The 13,813-nt window shown below is 42.1% G+C and overlaps 1 non-coding gene across 1 annotated transcript; it reads right to left on the reverse strand.

Annotated features, from left to right (window-relative positions):
* Positions 1 to 13,136: 13,136 nt before the first annotated feature.
* Positions 13,137 to 13,213, reverse strand: LOC115932306 (small nucleolar RNA SNORD81). The gene has a single exon (XR_004068597.1). It is a non-coding gene; the product is annotated as a small nucleolar RNA SNORD81 (small nucleolar RNA).
* Between the last annotated feature and the right edge of the window lie 600 nt (positions 13,214 to 13,813).

The following is a 13,813-nucleotide window of genomic DNA, read 5'->3' on the forward strand; positions in this document are numbered from 1 at the left end:
AAGTCTTATCAGAACCTTCATCCAGATATTTAAACATCCCAGCCCTACTGTATGATCAGCACTTTCGGGCTCCTTCACTAGTCAGGAGAACTCACTATATAAAGCAAAAGAAACCAAAATGCCCTAGAACAAAATGAAATTTAAACACTTAAAGAACTCCAGAGAAAGAAAAGTGATTTTGCATTGTCTAACTATTTGAGTTCCTTATTAGAATTTGAAAAACACTCTTCTGCAGGGAATTATATGTTTCCTTGGGTCAAAAGTAGACTCAGAGCCAGTATGATACAGTGGAAAAAAACACCTCCTTTGGAATTAAAGAGACCTAGGTTGAAATCTTGCCTTCAGCTAAGATTGAGACTAAGAAACTTATTGAGGCTCTGTGAATCTCATTTTTCTTATCTCTTCAGTGGGAGCAATAATTCTGTCCTTGGGATTTTTATATAAATTTTAAACATGCAAAGAACAACCTAGGATACTGTAGACAGTAAATGATGTATCCTTGTCATCACCGTCATCATGGAGCCCATATCCTGAAAAATTTGAATTTTTATAAAGATGTGAGCAAAAAACTTCCCTCTCAAAAGTATAACAATGACATCTAATAAGGATAAATGTGGTAGACTGTGACATTGGCAGTCCCCAGTGAACTACCTCCCAGTGTCTATGGCTTTATATAGTTCCCTTCCACCTTGATGCTGGGCTTGATCATGTGACTTGTTTTGACCAACAAGGTGTTAGTAAGTTTGGAGCAATCAGAGGCTTAATAGGTTCTTGTACATCGAGGCTTGTCTTCTTGTGACACTCCCTCTTAGAAGCCAGCCCCTTGGCTGTAAAGAAACTCAGGGTAGAATACTGAGGGATGAAAAGCCACAGGAAGAGAGACCCCAGAGGATGAGGAGTCATTTGGAACATTCCAGCCCCAGCCAAGCTCCCACCTGCATGAGTGACCGCATGAGTAACTTCCCAGCTGAACTTCATCAACCAACAAAATTGTGACAATTATAAATTGTTGTTGTTTTAAGCCACCCAATTTTGGAAGGGTTTGTTACATAAATGTCAGGTCCTAAATTTACATTAAGGAAAGTCAACACTACAAGTAGAACTGACAGATTCTTCTTATAGAAGGTCACATGAAATAGACCATGAGATTGCAGTTAACCATAAACATTGACATACTGCAAAGAAACTACATGCAAGCTTACCGTACTTACATTAAACAAATGTACTGGTTGATTGACCATACAGTTATTGAGTGCCTGCTGGCTCCTAGGTTTTGTGCTTGGAGCTAGTAATACCAAGAAAGTTAAAACAATTCTCCTATACTGTGTTGTCTCTTGGATTCTGAAATCTACATCTGCCCTTTAATTCAGCTTGGGGATTGGGGGTTGGGGGTGTGAGGACCAAGAGACCAAGAAAGTAAGTGCTCATGGTTCGGTAGGGAGGGTGGATTTGTAAACAGAAGTCCACTTCAGGATCCTATAGGAACTAATAGACTTGCTGCAGTTGGCACTCAGGGAAGACCTGGAGGGTTCTGTTACCCTATCAATATCTCATTTTTAGAGCGACCTTAACAGACTGAGGTGTATTTGAAAGCAAGCAACCAGGGAAATGAAAGTCCTGAAGACAGATCACGTGAGGAATAATTGTAGCTGCTGTGTTTATCCTAGAAAGAAATAAAAGGTTGAGAGTGCACGTGGGGAAGAAGCACATAATTTAGAGGTCTTAAATATGGCAATATGAAAGAGGATTAAATTCATTCTGAGGAATGCTGGAAGGAAAAACCTAAACAGTTACTGAAAGCTATAAGGAGATGGATGTCAAGCTAATAGTCAGAAGAGTGGCTAACACTTCTGGAGTATGAGTTGTGGAAAGAGGCAGAGCAGGCACCAACTCCATCAGTGACAGAGGCCTGGACCACCTCTGGCCAAGGAGGTGGGAAAGGGGTCTGGCAGTCGGTGGAGCCAGGGACCTCCAAGTCACTTCCAAGTGTAAGGTCTCACAGTTCACCCCATGAATTATAGCATCCTTATCCCGATGCTATAATTAGTGTTAAGAATAGTGTGTTAAGTATAGTGTTAAGAAGTAAAACAGGTAGCCCCACCTGCCTATCGTGAGTGGGAGAATTGTCCACAGATGATGACTGGACTCAGCTCTAGCCCTAAGGAGTTAGCCCAGGAGATTACGGATTAAGGAGTTAGCCCTGATATCTGAACCCAGGAGACTGAGCTCAGAGATTAGGGATAAGATGACTGAAGCCTCAAAGAGACACATGGGCACTGCCTCTAATGTCTCTCACCACTTTGAAGGGGTCATGACAGCTTGTGTATTCCAGGGATTATCATACCCTGGGGGCAGATGCAGAGAAACAGGCCAGGCACATATGGACATCCAGGTTTCTCAAGCATATGACAATTTAGGAAGGACCAGGAAAGGGGACTAAGCAAGTATCAGGACATCATTGGTCATTTCTAAGTGGGTATCACAGCCCTGTGCTGGGACCATGCTCAGTGCTCCTAACTGGCCGTCTCCTGCTTCTCTCGCCTTCTAGCCTGCAAAACTACAGGAGCAAAGATCTTTTCAGGGGCCCCATTTCCTGTCAGTGGGTGCTGCAATGCCAGCAGCACCAGGACAAAAGAGAGGAGTGCAGGCTCAGAGGTTTGTGGGAAACAGGAGATCTGGGAGATCAAGTTTAGGTTTCTCTGGAGACTTGCAATTATGAGCCCAGGCAAGGGAAGGTTTCAGCCTCCCCGTAAGGGTAGGAGTAAAGAGGGAGGCTGCAGAGCGCCCTCTGACCGTTCCCTGGTCCCCGTGGTCTCACACACCTGTGCCTTTGCACATGTTGCCTCACTACCTGGTGACTCTTTGCCCTTTCCTTTTCTCCCAACACCCAACTTTCAGATTCTACCCCAGGTAAAACCTTCCCCAACTCTCTCAGGAAGGAGCAGCCTCTGACCTGCATGGTATCATGCAGCAGAGCTTACTATAACTAGACTGAGTTTCTCAAGGCCAGAGGCTGAGTCTTGGGTATCTCTGCAGTCCCCAAAAGAGTTGGTACAGAACCTGGGATGCCTCAGTTGCTCAGTACACAGGGGTTGAATGTGTGAAGCATGTGTGAAGCACACTCCTTGCCCCTGCACACATGTGGCATGCCCACTGATGCCCTGTTGTGTGCAGCGTGCATCTCTCTGTGGTCCATCTCTCAAAAGTTGGAATGAAACTGGTCAGAAGTAACTTTATTCTAAAATAAAGTGAAATAAAGCAACACGTGGTTTCCATTTACTACTTTCACAGCAGGGAAGCCCTGGCACCTGGGGAAGAGGTTTAGTCTAACTGGGGCCTGAGCAGAACAGGAACCCTCAAGGGAGAGAGGCAAAAACCCTTCAAGCCACTTACCCAGCACAAATACTCTACTGTGGTGAAACCCAATATAAGGGTGTGCCTTGTTCTAAGGGAACAGGATACACAAAAATCCAAAGTTATAAAATAGATAAATCAGGGAGTGGTTATTGACGTTACCAGAGAATTCACCAGAAGGTTCCCCGAAATAGCCAGCTCCCACAGTCCACTTAAACTGTGATTTTATTTTCAGAAGTTTGATATTACATACTGGTTTTCAGGAGAAACATAAATAGGTTCCCAGGGAGCCCGGCATTGCAGTGTGTCTGGCCAGCAGCTGGTTGACCAGGCCTTAAGGTGAGCGGCCTCGAGCTGCTCCAAGTGCTGGAGAAGCTGTGGTTCGGAAGCTCCCTCCCCGCCTGCTCCAGGGCACATCAGACTCAGCGAGTCTGGCTGTTTCCAATGTTAGGCCCAGTAGGAAGAACAAGGCCCAATCGGGACCTTCCTGCCTCTACTTGAGTGGGCTGGTTGATTACTCAGTGCACTTTTCTGTTGAGAGAACATAGGATTTATATTAACTATTCACTTTTCTTTCATTCATTAGAGTGTTTTACAGTGTATTTTCTATGTGTATGACACTGTGCTAGGCACAGCAAAGTACAGAAAATTATAAGTATGTTCCCTGCCCTCTAGGAACTCAAAGTCTAGTTGGAGAGGAAAGCCTTTGGATTTTGTTGATTCTAGAAAGTGCTTTTCAAAAAATCCTTTAACAGTTCTGAAATCAGAATCCATCTTACTGCAGATGGCATGCCATAGTCTAGTTGGCTGGTTTTTCTTAGTGGTATGTAAAATGATAGCATATCTTGGAATCGTCAGGGTCTTATGCAGATGAAACAGGGTGTATGAAAATGCTAAATACACTTGTCCCTTGGTATCTGTGGGGAATTGGTTCCAGGACCTCCATGGATACCAAAACCCATAGAGGAAATGCTCAAATAACTTATATAAAATGGCATACTATTTGCATATAACCTATGCACATCCTCCTTTATACTTTAAATCACCTCTAGATTACTTATATATACCTAATACAATCTACATGCTATGTAAATAGTTGTTATACTGTATTGTTTAGGGAAAAATGACCAAAAAAGGTCTGAACATGTTCAGCACAGATACTACCATCAACTTTTTTTTTCTGGATATTTTTTATTCATGGGTGGTTGAATCCATGGATGCAGAACCTAGGGATATGGAGGGCTGACTGTAATGGTTTAATGACACAAGACTCCAAGTGGGATTTGATGTTCTCTTTGTGAATACACCTCATGGGTTTGCCTTTCAGAGAATATGTGTCATAAGCTTAAATTAAGTTATCCAGGGAAGCTGGGATGGAGAGGCCTCACCCATCCTCCAATCTGGGAGCACAAAATGATGGTAGCCCAACCCTGGTTCCCTTCCATACAGGCCATGGGAAAACCAGAGCGAAGCAGCAGGAACAGGTCTAGGTGGCAGCTCTTCAGCTATGACATGACAAGATTTGTGCTGATTCTCTGACTCCTAGATGGCAAGTCCTCATTCATCTGTGCCTCCCAGTGCTTAACCTGTAACAGAAATATAAAAGACATTTCTGTGTGTATATGAGCATAGATATAGACATACAGATATATAAATATGGATATAGATATAGATAGATATTATATTAGTCTGTTCTCACACTGCTATACAGAGCTACCTGAGACTGGGTAATTTATGAAAAAAGAGGTTTAGTTGACTCATAGCTCCACAGGCTATACAGGAAGCATGGCTGGGGAGGCCTCAGGAAACTTACAATCATGGCAGAAGGGCAAAGGGGAAGCAAGCACATCTTCACATGGTGGCAGGAGAGAGAGAGCAAAGGAAGAATTGCTACACACTTTCAAACAACCAGATCTCAGGATAACTCACAAGAACAGCAAGGGAGAAATCCACCCCCCATGACCCAATTGCCTCCCACCAGGTCCCTTCGCCAACAGTGGGGATTACAATTCGACATGAGATTTGGGTGTGGACACAGAGCCAAACCATATCCGATATATAGATGTATGTCAAATGAATGAATTTCTGTGACTGAGGCCAAAAGTTTATTATAAAAAGGGTGCAAAATGACTTCTAATCTTAGCTTCTTGGCCAAAATTCAGAAAAATTCCTTACAATCTGTATAATGTTACAGGGGATTTCTTCCTTTTCTTTTTTTGGCTTCACCATTCCTCACCCAAAAAAGCAGTGGCTCCTGTTGCTGGTGCTGAACCGTGGCCATGTTCTATTTATTTAAATGGCTGTGTTTACATAGCATGCCAAGGGACCTGGCTTCAAACTTATGAGAGCAGAAGGAGAATGTACAGCTTCTAGCAGACACTGAGAGCAACCACAGGAATTAAATACGTTCTTAGGATATGCAAACACCTGAAATGGTTTAGACCAAGTGTATTGACATAATAATATAATCCAAATTCTTTAATTCAGTTATCATTATTAATATGGCACATAGAGACTATGAACTGCTTTATCATTCTTGCCCATACAGAATGTTAAGACACTTGCTGTTTATACCTTTTTTGACATGCACTTCATTTGCAAGTGTAGCAATAATAGTTCTTTTGCACCTGGGGAATAGGTGAGGTTTAAGGAGCCAGAATGGAGCTGCTTCTGTGGCACTTTGTTTACCTATCACATTGCTGCAGGCTTTAAAATCCTGGACGAGAGAGCTGTGCACAGCTAGTGGTAAGTAGGAACACTACTCCAGGAGGAACCGGAAGCTGTTAAAGAGCTGGCCTCCTGTGGGAATCTGACCTGTGGCACAGACGCAAGAGCATCAGGTGGCAGTAACCAAGTCATCCAGGCTTCCTCTCTCTGGTTGTTTTGCCTTTGCTGTTGGGTCCAAGGAGTCAACTGGGGCTGTCCTGGGTGACTCACCAGTGGGTCAGGCCCAGGCTGGGTCCTGTTGGCCTGAGACCAACCTGTCATAGCAGTCTGCTCTCTTGTCCCAGATGATGTGGTGTCCTGTCTGCACTCAGCTGTGTCCAGCTTGTATCTGATGGTGCCAGTGCTAATTCACCCTCTGCCGGCTGGCAGCTCTTATTACCGTGGAGATGGGGGATTTCCAAAGATACCTCCCACGGAAGGGACGGGCCTGTCCCCATCACCGGGGCACATCTCCCATCTCCTATAGGTCCCTGTTTTTGCTTTTTCTCTTATTAGCCATAAAAACAAGATGCAAAATGGCTGTTACTACTCAGATCTTGCATGAGGCTATAAATTTGCTGACTTTGAGAGTACCCCAAGGCTTCCAATATGGTGGTGTTTTCCACTTCGGGAGTTAACCCCAAATAGTAAACTCTTATTCATCCTTCCAGACCCACTCCAAATGTTTTGTCTTCTGTGAAGCTTTCTCTGACTACCCTCTATGCTCTCATATTACTAGGTTCTCTCGCACTGTTACAGTGTACCAGGATTATTTTTATACATGGACATTTCTGCTAGGTGTGACATCCTTGAGGCTCTGACAATGTCTTATTATTTCTTTGTTTGGCCACCTTGTCTGGCTGGCCTGTGGCCTGTCATGCACTATACACTCAGCAAATGATAGGTAAATGAATGAAAGAATTATACTCCTGCCAAATATTTGTTTGTTTGTTCATTCATTCACATCTCAGAAAGTACTTTCTTCTCCTTTGGAAGTAGCCATTGTTGTATTATTTATGAAGTCAATAGGCAAAAAAAGACCCAAGTATATCAGTTAGGATAGTTTTGGCTGCAAGTAACAGCTTAACAAAAAAAGTTTAAACAGTGGGGAGATTATTATCCACCAAACAAGAGGTCTGCATGGCAGCTGGGTCCATGGCCAGGTAATCCAGCAGCTCAAGGATCTCTTTAGGGACCCGGAGGCTTTTCCCTTGCTGCTCCACTATCTCCAGTGTGTCAGTCACGTCTCCTTCCTGGCTCAGGAAAGGTGATGTTCAGCAAAGAAGAAGGAATTTCTTCTACTGATCTCTTTTTATTATCAAGGATTTCCTTTCTCAGAAGTTTCTCTCCCCACAGAAGATTTCTCCTTCAGTATCATTGATCAATAATGAGTTACAACCCGTCATTGAAAACGAAAGGAGATCATCATGCAAGTCCTGATATTATCCTTTGGTTGATGGTGGAGACAGGGGATTGCCTTCCCAGAACTTATGGGAGGAAGAACACCCAGACAGATCTGAGGCTTTGCTGACGAGGAGTCAAGGAGATGGGGTATGGCCTTTCGGTGGGCACACCAGGTACAGCATTTAAATAACTATGGGACTTCAATAATGGAATGAAAGTCTATGAAACCATTACAAAGACTGAGGGAAAACTACATGGATCAACATTAAATGCTTTCAAGGTATAATAAATGCAAAGCTATATGTGTATTCTAATGTTATTTATTTATTAATTAATTATTAGTTAATGGCAAGTGGACACACCCCACAAATCTGTAAGAATATACACTATATGCTTAAAAGTGGCTCTCCGTGCTGTGTGTGTATGTGTGTGTGTGTGTGTTTGTGTGTGTGAGAGAGAGAGAGAGAGACGGGGGGCTTACTAGGAAGCTTCATGTTTGACATTCTGTATTTCTTGTAATACTGAATCTGTATAAGTATGCCTGCTTTTAAAGGGAAACCAACAACAACAGAACTGAAACATTAAAGAGAACATCTTAAATGGCCAAGTCTCATCTTAAATGAAAGAGGTCAACTCAAGACATGGGCTCTTTTCCAAGAACAAACTAATTTGGAGGATAAGGGAGACCTGTCTGAAAGTTTCCCTTAGGAGCCCAGAATGTAAACTCCCACTGTGGATGAGCTCCTTTATTTTAACCAGCAAATGCTCTTAACAGAAGAGCTGAGTTTTTACCACTCGGATCAATCTCCGTTTGCTAGAGAAAGGTGTTACCTCTGTTATGGGAAGTTGGTGGTGCTGATTCACCTCTAGGAAATCCATGGGCGGAAATCTTCCCAGGAGCCCCGTTGACACCAAGAACCTGTCTCCTAGACAGACCTCCCTGTGACCCAAGTGCCTTCCTGTGCCCCAAATGCCTTTGTCAGGGAGACAGTCAGAGAATAAATCCTCTGGGGTCTACCTTTTACTTCATAAGTGGCTAACTAACTATAACTACTTGGACAAGTCTTCTATCTCTCGGAGTTCATTGAATGCTTCTGCAAATATAAGTATTCTTTATTTGATAGCACTGGAAATAAGGACTTTGAGTCATTAAAAAAATTTTAGAGCCAACCCCCTGGCTATCTGCAGCAATGCCCCTGGGAAGTCTCTTTGGTTACCATAAAAATAGATGGTTAAATTCAGCAGACGTTCAGGATGCAGTGTATATCTTTGATTAACTTATCCGGTGTCGGTTGGAAAATATGACATGGTATTATAAATGGAATAGGTACACTTCCCCACAAAAATACACAGACTGGAATTGTAGAAGGAAGCGGGGCTGGGCGGTGGGGCATGTTTACAGCAGCATGGTGATTTGAGATGGTCTCTATTCTTTCCTGAATTTATAACAGCATTTCCATGCCTAAAATTATTTTTCTAAGTACTTCCACAGTAAAAGGGGTGGTCCAGGTTGTGCTTTCTTTAGAAAGAATCTGAATTTTTAAAGACCATCTCTTCCTGCCCTTTAAATCCCCTGACCATGTGTGTGCATGTGCACGCGTGGGCACACACACACACACCTGTTCTCCATCAATCTCTCTCTCTCTCTGACAGAGTCTTGCTCTGTCACCTGGACTGGAGTGCAGTGGTGCGATCTCTGCTCACTGCAACCTTCGCCTCTCAAATTCAAGGGATTCTCCTGCCTCAGCCTCCCGAGTAGCTGAGATTACAGGTGCCCGCCACCACCCCCAGTTAATTTTTTTGTATTTTTAGTAGACGGGGTTTCACCATGTTGCCCAGGCTGTTTTTGAACTCCTGACCTCAAGTGACCCACCCCCCTCAGCCTCCCAAAGTGCTGGGATTGCAGGCATGAGCCACCACGCCCAGCCTGTTCTCCATCAGTCTCTATGCTGGTGAACTGCAGAGCACCCACTCTCAGGAGAGAGCTGCAACTCAGCTCCCACCATGTAGAAATTGCTCATATGTATAAATTTTTCAAAGGAAGCTATAAATTTTACTTTAAAAAAAAAACCTCCCAGTTTTCAAACATTGGCGGCAAGCCAGTTTGTGTGTGTGTGTGTGTGTCTGTGTGTCTGTGTGTCTGTGTGTGTCAGAGTCTCACTCTGTCACCCAGGCTGGAGTATACTAGTATGAATCTGTTTCACTACAGCCTTCACCTTCTGGGCTCAAGTCATTCTCCTGCCTCAGCCTCCCATGTAGCTGGGACCACAGGCATCCACCACAATGCCTGGCTATTTTTTTAAATTTTTTATAGAGACAGAGTCTCACTTTGTTGCCCAGGCTGCTCTTGAACTCCTGGGCTCAAGAGATCCTCCTGCCTTGGCCTCCTAAAGTGCTAGGATTACAGGCATGAGCCACTGTGCCCAGCCCAATCCAGTTTTATAAATGCCATGTATGCTGAACAAAACATGTCTATTTGTCAGATTCTAGTGGGACCACGAGCCTTGGACCTCTGCCCTGGGGCAATGTAGAACCAACTTGCTCTCTCTTCTCCAAAGGAGATCTGGAGGTGCTGTAAGATAGCTCTCAAATTCCTTTCAATCTATTCTTACTTGGTACTCACTCATTGACAAAACTTCAGGGAGTTTAAAATCTGGTGGGGAAACAGTTAAACAGACAATCACAGTGGGGTGATATCATTGCTACAATGGAGATTTGTACGAAAGGACAGAGAAAGGTTCACTAATTGTGCAAGTGCTGGGCTGTGGCCTGCCATGTCCATGCAGATTTGGAGAGGGCCCTTCTCTAGAGCTCTTAGGAGGCTCTCCCTACAGTCTTCCGCCCCATAGCCATCCTGACTGAGAGGTGGCTAGATCTTGCTGTTCTGCATGAAGCTTGAGGTCAGTGGCCCAGGAGCCTTTTTGAGTATCCCCTGAATCTAGTTAATGCAAAATATATGCTGGAGCCCTTCCCCACACTTCTGTGGGCACAATGACAAGGCTGGGGAACACTAGGTATAATTCAGCAAAACTTCTGCTTTTCTGACTCTGCTTAAATTCATTCTAGTTTAGAGAATGGGCAAGAATTTCTGCCTCTGAAAATGTTCCACTAGATGGGTACTTTGATGGTTAATTTTATATGTCAACTTGACTAGGCTATGGTGCCCATTTGTTTGGCCAAACACCAGTCTAGATATTGTTGTGATAGTATTTTTCACATGTAATTAACATTTGAATCAGTAGACTTTGAATAAAGCAAAGCATCCTGCCATAGTAGGGTGGCCATCATGTATTCAATTGAAGGCATTAAAAGCAAAGACTGAGGTTTTCCAAAGAAGAAGGAATCTGACTTCAAGATTACACCATAGAAACCATGCCTGAGTTTCCAGTCCACCTGGCCTGATCTGCAGATTTAACTCCAACCTGAATTCCAGCCTGCTGGCTTACCCCAAGGATTTTGGACTTGCCAGCCCCCACAACTGCATAAGCCAATTCCTTAAAATCTCTCTCTTCTGTTTCTCCAGAGAACCCTAATACAGGTACACTTTTCATGATATTTCTAAACCCAAAGCAAAAACACAAACTATTTCAAATACAAATGGCCTTTCAGACTCCAAACCCAGGTGGCACAGCTGTCTTTGATTTCTCTTTATGGCTGAAATGGGGAAAGTATCACTGGTTATTTCAGAAATTTTCAACCTGTTAACCAAAGCTTTTGAATAGTTTCCAATCTATTTATCTTTAAAAAGCAGCTGAAGTGACAACTCCTCCAGGAAGCTCTCTTTGATCCCAGAACCAGGCAGTTGGTAACTCTCCTCCAGCCTCCTCTGTGCTCATTAGATTTGTTACAGCATATTTTTGGCTATGTAGTATAGACTGCTAGGTGTCCCCCAATACCTGTTCTCCCTTCTGTAGTAGCAGGATCTCTAATTTTCACCTAAGTACATAGCAACCTAGAGTAAAAACTACATTTCCTACCCTTCCCTGCAGCTAAGTGAGGCCATGTGCCATGCGGCAAACTAGGAAACAGAGGCCGTGCATGGTGAAGCAACAAAATAGCAGAGGCTATTTTGACCTCAAACAATCCTCCTGCCTCAGCCTCCCAAATTGTTGGGATTACAGTCATAAGCCACCATGCCCACCTCTTAAGCCATTATGATTTGGATTTTCTGTTACTTATAGCTGAACCTAATCTTAACTCAATTTTGCTTACACATATGCCTCCCTTACCACGAAGTAAAGGAACTGTGCTTCTTTAACTACTGCATAGCACTATGCCTGGAATATAGAGGTACCAGATAAGTGTCTAGTGACTGGATGTATGAAAGCAAGAAAAAAATGAAAGAATGGTTAGCAGTTGGCTAGAAAAAAGTCCAAGGTGAAGTAGAAGGAAGACATTGTGCCCGTGAGTGGGTGCCTTCTAATTTAGCTTCAGCATAAGACAACATATGTTCTATAAATTAGTGAGCATCTACTTTATGCTAGTGAGCATCTACTTTATGCTGGGCACAGTGTAAAGCAATTTTTCTTTTCTTTTCTTTTTTCTTTTTTTTTTTTGAGGCAGAGTCTTGCTCTGTCACCAGGCTGGAGTGCAGTGGTGCGATCTTGGCTCACTGCAACCTCCACCTGCTGGGTTCAAGCAATTCTCGTACCTCAGCCTCCCAAGTAGCTGGGATTACAGGAACGTGCCACCATACTCAGCTAATTTTTGTATTTTTAGTAGGGACGGGGTTTCACCATGTTGTCCAGGGAAACTTCTGCTCCCATTCTTGAAGGGAGAGATGTAATAAATAAACAAGAAAATATCAGATAGTGCTAAATGCTACGAGGAACATAAAACTTTTTAAATTTATTTTCAATTTTTGTGGGTACATGGAAGGTATATATATTTATGGATTACATGAGATATTTTGATACAGGCATGCAATGCATAATAGTCATATCAGGGTAAATTAAGTATTCATTACCTCAAGCATTTATCCTTTGTGTTACAAATAATCCAATTATACTCTTAGTTATTTTTAAATGTATAATTAAATTATTTTTTACTATAGTCACCGTGTTGTGCTAGCAAATACTAGGTCTTATTTGTTCTATTTTTTCGTACCTGTTAACCATCCCCACTTCCTCCTCGACCCTCCAATACCCTTTCCAAACTCTGGTAACCATCCTTCTACTCTCTATCTCCATGAGCTCAATTGCTTTAAATTTTAGCTTCCAGAAATAAGCAAGAACATGCAAAGTTTGACTTCCTGTGCCTGGCTTATTTTGCTTAACATAATAACCTTCAGTTCCATCCATGTTGTTGCAAATGACAGAATCTCATTCTTTCTTATGACTGAATAGAACTTCATTGTGTATATGTACCACTTTTTTCCTTGATACATTCATCTGTTGATGGACACTTAGGTTGCTTCCAAATCTTGGCTATTGTGAACAGTGCTGTAATAAACATGGAAATGAATATATGATTTCCTTTCTTTGGGGTATAAATATTTATTAGGTCCATTTGGTCTGTAGTGGAGAAAGTCCAATGTTTCTTTGTTGATTTTGTCTCTGGGAGATCTGTTCAATGCTGAAAGTGGAGTGTTGAAGTCTCTAAAATTTATTGTATTAAGATCTATTTCATTCTTTTTTTTGTTTGTTTTGTTTTTGTTTTTTGTTTGTTTTTTGCAGAATATCAGATATTTTATTGTTATCAAGTAATCAGTGAGAGAGTTCCAGTTGGAGTGAGATCATCATGTATTTTCATTCTTTAGCCCTAATAATATTGGCTTTATATATCTGGGTGGTCCAGTGTTGGGTGCATATATGTTGACAATTGTTATAATATATTCTCTTGCTGAATTCACCCCTTTATTATTATTGAATGACCTTCTTTGTCTCTTCTTATAGTTTTTGTCTTGAAATCTATTTTGTCTGATATAAGTATAGGTATTCTTTTTTGGTTTCCATTGGCATTAAATAACTTTTTCCATTCCTTTATTTTCAGTCTACTTGTGTCTTTATAGGTGAAGTGTGTTTCTTGTAGGCAACAGCTCCTTGGGTCTTGGTTTTTTTATTCATTTAGTCACTTTATGTCTTTTTATTGAATAATTTAGTCCATTTATATTCACTGTTATTATTGATAAGTAAGCCCTTACTCTTGCTATTTTGTAATTTGTTTTTTGGTTGTTTTGTCATCTTCTATTCCTTCTTTCCTTTTAGTGAAGATAATTTTGTCTGATGGTATGATTTAATTTCTTGCTTCTTATTTTATGTGTATCTGTTACATGTTTTTTGACCTCCGATTACCATGAGGTCTGCAAATACTATCCTATAACCCATTATTTTAAGCTGATAACAACTTA

This window comes from Gorilla gorilla, chromosome 1 (assembly GCF_029281585.2).
Source record: "Gorilla gorilla gorilla isolate KB3781 chromosome 1, NHGRI_mGorGor1-v2.1_pri, whole genome shotgun sequence".
Classification (NCBI taxonomy): domain Eukaryota; kingdom Metazoa; phylum Chordata; class Mammalia; order Primates; family Hominidae; genus Gorilla; species Gorilla gorilla.